Source organism: Merops nubicus, unplaced genomic scaffold, assembly GCF_000691845.1.
Source record: "Merops nubicus isolate BGI_N331 unplaced genomic scaffold, ASM69184v1 scaffold2729, whole genome shotgun sequence".
Lineage (NCBI taxonomy): Eukaryota > Metazoa > Chordata > Aves > Coraciiformes > Meropidae > Merops > Merops nubicus.
The window spans coordinates 16,450-22,332 of record NW_008629999.1 but is presented as its reverse complement, the minus strand read 5'-3'; the positions used below and the strand labels follow the sequence as shown (position 1 = coordinate 22,332).

The 5,883-nt window shown below is 50.6% G+C and overlaps 1 protein-coding gene across 1 annotated transcript in view; it reads left to right on the top strand.

Annotated features, from left to right (window-relative positions):
• The window catches only part of ERO1L (ERO1-like (S. cerevisiae)), a gene marked incomplete at its 5' end in the record, with an annotated part of 20,978 nt that overhangs the window by 493 nt on the left and 14,602 nt on the right, over positions 1-5,883 (top strand). The window lies entirely within an intron of this gene.

Below are 5,883 nucleotides of genomic sequence, written 5' to 3'. Positions count from 1 at the left end.
GGAGCCCCTCTGTTAGGAGGCCAGGCTGAGAGAGGTGGGCTTGTTCAGCCTGGAGAAGAGAAGGCTCTGGGGAGACCTTCCTGCAGCTTTCCAGCGTCTGAAGGGGCCTACAGGATAGCTGCAGAAGGACTGGCTACAAGGTCGTGTAGCAACAGGACAAGGGACAATATTTTTGCATTAGAGAAGGACAGATTCAGATTAGACATTAAGAAGAAGCTCTTTACTATGAGGATGGTGGGACCCTGCCCATGTTGCCTAGAGAGGTGGTAGAGGAACCATCCCTGGAGACATTCCAGGTCAGACTTGATGGTGCTCTGAGCAACCTGCTCTAGTTGCAGATGTCCTTGCCCAGTGCAGGGGGCTTGGCCTAGATGGCCTTTAAGGTCCCTTCCAACCCAAACCATCCTATGAAATGGAAACTTGGAGGGTGACTTCTACACATGAGTCAGAAATTGAGAGTGGAGAAAGAAAACAAACAGTATTGTACACTTGGCTTTGTCTTTGCCTTCTGGGTGGCTGTTGGTGCTTCGGGTTCACTTGGGGATGATAAATACAAGGTACACTGATAAAGGGTTGAAAAAGATGCATTTTGTTTCAGTGAAGTTTGTCTCCTAAGGGTTGAATCAGAGTCAGGGCTGTGGTACGGGCTGAGGAGCCCTAACCACGAGCTGAACTAGTGTTCTAGCAGAGCAACAGCTCACAGGCTTCTTGCCTTGGGCAGGAGGAACTGGTGCTGTGCTTTGGACAGCACACATCTGGTTTATGGACCAGTGTGTGCTTTGCTTTTGTTTTCAATACCAGTGTTCAGGTTCAAGATTTTTCCACGTTTTCTTGGAAAACATGTTATATAGGGCAGCATTTCTCAGCCTTGCTAACCACTTAACCTTTGAAAAACATACCTGAGGGTGCCCAAAACATGCCAGGGTGCCTTGTCCTCTCATCAACAAGTAATCTGCTGATCATCTTGTGCAGAACCATGGCTGACAAGGGCCTCTCATGAGAGCACTTGCTGTGGCAGTACCTCAAACGCTGACCTAAGCAGAATTTGGGCACGGGCGTTGGGCTCCTAGCTGCCTGTACCTCTAAGAGCAATGCCTCACCTGCTTTTTTCAGCTGCTTACTTAGAGAGGTTGCTAACCAGTCTTTAAACTTTTAATAGAACTGTCCATCTGCTGCTGAAACCACAGAAGTTTCATGGGCTGTTTCTGCTTTCCAGTCTGTCTGATTAGCAGCAGATAACATTTTGATACCCGAGTTCCCAGGAACTTCCCAGACAGCTCGTTCTCACCCAGGTATTCCTGGTTGCATGAATACTCAGCCATGAATCAATTCTCCATATTCCTAGTAGTTATTACTCATTTGCTGTGTACAGACAGGTGTAGGTGTGTTAAGGGTGAGCTGCAGGTGCTGGGCAGGCTGGGATTTTGTCTCCGTTTCCTGGAGCTGCACGTGGGAGAAGCAGAGAAGAGTTTGTCTTCTCTCTTGCCCAGCTGCTCAGTGGGTGGTGGTGGTAAGTGGACCTGGGAGGGAGAATCATGGAATCATTAAGGTTGGAAAAGGCCTTTAAGATCATCAAGTCCAACCATCAACCCAACACTACCATGACCACATCTACAGGGTTTTTGAACCCCTCCAGGGATGGGGACTCCACCGCCTCCCCAGGCAACTTGCTCTAGTGTCTCACCACTCTGTCAGGAAACAAAGTTTTCCTAAGATCCGATCAAAACCTCCCCTGGCACAACTTCAACCCATTGCCTCTTGTCCTAGCACTGGTTCCTTGGGAGAAGAGCCTGACCCCCACCTAGCTCCAGCCTCCTGTCAGGGAGTTGTAGAGAGCCAGAAGGTCTCCCCTCATCCTCCTCTTCTCCAGACTCAACACCCCCAGGTCCCTCAGCTGCTCCTCACAAGCCATGTTCCCCAGACCCCTCCCCAGCTTCGTTGCCCTTCTCTGGACCTGCTCCAGCCCCTCAAGGTCTTTCTTACCCTGTGGTGCCCAAACCTGACCCCAGTGCTGGAGCTGTGGCCTCCCCAGTGTCCAGTCCAGGTGATAGGAAATGATGCAACTATTGACTGACAAAGGGAATTGCTCCTTCAGTACCTGCTTGGAGATGCACTGTTCTAGCAGACAGATGGACCATTGCTACTGAAATCAACTAACTCATTTAACAAGCAGTTTTTTAATGCTAGCTAAAAGAATTCAGTCTTGCCACGTGTAAAATTGGTAGCTGCCCTCTGTATTAACTCAGCACATGCCTATTTTATTATGTAATTAATCAATACTCCTGTGAAGTTTAACTTGCATAAAACAAGGTGAGACTTTCAGAACAGCGTGTGCCTGGGACTGGAGCGGGTTCTGTTTCATCCTCAGCCACTGTTCCAGTTATTACAGGCTGGAGAGGGAGGTAAATAGTTGAGAGGGGTGGAAGGAAAGTGTTGAAGGCACCGCCCGTCGCAGGGCATGTCTGAGATGTGCTGTAGCTCCACTGCTCTGACAGCAGGAGTTGAAGTCCAAACCCACAGGCTCTCTGGCTGGGCACAGGGCTGAGGGGAACAGATTCTGGGGTGGCAGGTGGTCACAGAGCAAGAGGGAACTTCTTGGGTGGTAAAGAACACGTCCTGCCAAGTGGTCTGGTAGTGCCCACTGCCCTGTGGCTTTAAATCAGTGGGGCTTGAATCGTGGTCTCTGAGAATCAGTAAGGCTGAAAAAGATCTCTAAGATCATCAAGTCCAACCATAAACCCAGCACTGCCATGACCAATAAGCTGTGTCCCAGAGTGCCACATCTGCACATTTTTTGACCTCCAGGGATGGTGATTCCACCACCTCCCTGGGCAGCCTGTTGGCTCTTGATGCTGTCTTCTGTATTCCTGTGGCTTGAACTTTGGTGGGTTGGGCTCATACAAGTGGTGTCACCAGGCCTGGCTAAGCCTTCTCTTTTTCAGCCTAAACAACTATGGCTGGAAAGCTGCCTGGCAGAAAAGGACCTGGGGGCGCTGAGGGCCAGCTGGCTGGAGATGAGCCAGTGTGTGTCCAGGTGGCCAAGAAGGCCACCAGCAGCCTGGCCTGGATCAGCACTAGTGTGGCCAGCAGGAACAGGGAGGTGATTGGGCCCTTGGAAAGGAGGCTGGAGTGAGATGGGGGTTGGTCTCTTCTCCCAAGGAACTAGTGACAGGACGCGAGGCAATGGGCTGAAGTTGCCCCAGGGGAGGTTTTGGTTGGTTATTAGGCAGAATTTCTCTCCTGACAGACTGGTGATTTTGCCAGGTTGGTTCTGTCTTGACTTGATCTCTAGCTGTAGCAAAGCCCAGCCTGGTGCAGCTGGCATCCAACTGGCATGGCCTGGTTTGGCTGAGGGTGCTCCCATGGTGCCTCTCCCAGGGGTGTCCTTCCCTTGGAGTGATGTTTGACTGGCGTGGATACAGAGAGCAGCTGAAGATTATCCACAAATCTTTTTGCAGGCTGCTTTTAGCCCCAATCTATAATCTGCCTGCCTCAAAGGCTGCCAGGTTTCCAGGAAATAAAAAAAGTGCTCGGTTGTTTTTTCTGTTGTGGTTTGAGTTGGTGTTTTGGTTTGTTTTTTCTTTTGTTGGTTGGTGTTGTGTTTTTTTTTGTTAAATTTCGAAACAGCTTTAAATTGGGTAACTGGATTAGCAAATTGCTGCTGTTTTTTTTACGAGGGTGATTCAGGAGAGTGGAAAACTTAATTGCTTTTCTGTTCATCTCCATCAAAGTGCCCGACAGAACACAGGAGGTGTGTGAGGATGAGGCTTTGATGTCACCACTCCAAACAGGAGCAAGCCTCCAAATCAGGAGGCTTTAACAAAACCAGTTTGCTCCAGTGGATCACGGTGTTCTGGCACACTCTGATAGATCTCCCTTCACGCCCCCATAGATCAGTGTGGTCCAGTCCAAAATATCAAAGCCCTGTTTGGGAAAAAAGCTGCTTCCAGAATAATTGGACAGGTAGTTCCTGGTGTGGAGCAGTCTGGGCCTAGAGCCTCCTTCCCTCTCTGTCTGGGGTGGCAGGACCAAACCTGGCACCTGCCTTTAAGGTGCTCTGTGCTTACTCCAGGCTTTTTTTTCCTCCCCATCTCCTGTTTCATGTGACTCTGTGTTCCATTTCTCCTTTCATTCTCAGAAGGAGGGCAGGGAGCTCCATCTCCACAGGAGCAATTACCATGGGTTAGTTGAAGTGGTTGTGCAGCTCCTGCTGCATTATCTGAGATCTCTCCGGAAGCGCCTGGAGGCTCCTGGATCTCACATGCTGCTCTCTTTTTCTCTCTGTATGTATTTTACCCTAATTGTGAAGGCTGGAGGAGCTTAGCTTTGGATTCAGGGAGTTTTTTTTCTTTGGGTTTGCAGGTTTTTACTCCCTGTCCCTGGTCTGACTGCTGAGATGTCTCTGGCTTAGGTCACCTCCTGCCTTCCCTGACCTGCTGCTGTTCCCTGTCCCACGGCGTTCAGTGGCTGGTTGAGGGCTTTGAAAGGAAGAAAAGAGGGAGCCCCTTGAATTCAATTCCAGCCCCTTCTTAGGTCTCATGCATTCCCCATCTTCCTCTTTGTTCCTGGCCTCCCCTGGGGAGCTTTTCTGCCACCACTTGGCACTTCCCGGGAGCTGCCTGTGCTGATGTTTCCCAAATTATTCTGCTTGTGTCTGCTTCCAGCTTTCCTGTGCACAGAGAGGAGGCAGGGGTTGGGTATAACCCCCTCAAACAGTTACTCCAGTGGCAAGAGGGTTGCTTGTCGTGGACTGTGGCAAACATCCCATTCTTGGCTTCATAAATGAACAATATCCATTTAAAACAACTGTCCAGTTTTAAAATCCCTAATTTATCTGATACCGGGCAATGGCAGCTTGCCACGTGTTGAATTCCAACATCAGCATCCAGGAAAATTCCCCAGCATGCTGTTGAGAACAGCCAAGTAGCCACACTTGATTTTGGCCAGGGTGATTTCCCCAAGAGCTTGCTGGTGGTGTGGAGGAAGTAAATCTACTTCTGGCTTGTGCAACTCTGTCACCCCGACGGTGATCTACGTGTCAGAGAGCCAGCAGTGAATTTGTGCTACTTTGTTTTGGGTTATGTTTTTGTTCAGGGCTTGTAGACAGCTTGCTTAGTCCTTCAGGATGATGCAAGCAGGACTGGCTTTCTACATCAAGTTTGGAACAAATGTTTTCTTGCCAAACAGCTCTCTGAGGCAAGGAGAGAGACTGGTGCAGTTGCTCTGGTTCTGATTAAACCAAACAAATGGCTGCAGCACACTTGATGAACAACAAGGACTCCTCGGTAGCGTTTTTATGGCCTAACTGGTCCCCAGTGCAAACACCAGCCCTCACCTCTGTGCCACCCTCCAGGAGTGACAGAGGCTCCTCTCAAGCAGGAGCCCGAGCTGGCAGTATGAGTGGATCAGAGCTGTTCCCCCAGCCCACATCCCGTGTCTTGGTGGAAACATCTGTGATGGTGGAAACATCTGTGATGGTCTGATGTGTGGAGAAGGGCTCTGTGGGTTTTGTGTATGTGTGTGACATAGTCTAGCTCATGTCTAGTCTCTGGGGAGACCCCCCTGCAGTGCTGGGGCAGCTCTGGAGTCCTCAGCACAGGAGAGCCAGGGACCTGCTGGAGCGGGGCCAGAGGAGCCCCAGCAATGCCCCAAGGGGGGAACCCCTCTGCTGGGAGCCCAGCAGGAGAGAGTTGGGCTGGGGCAGCCTGAGAGGAGAAGGCTCCAGCTGGGGAGACCTGCTGGGGGCTGCCAGGGCTTCAAGGGGGCCTAGAAGAAAGCTGGGGACAGACTTTTTGGCAGGGCGTGTTGGGACAGGACAAGGGGTGATGTTCTGAAACTACAAGAGGGTCATCCAGACTAGAGAGCAGGGCGAATACTCTGCTG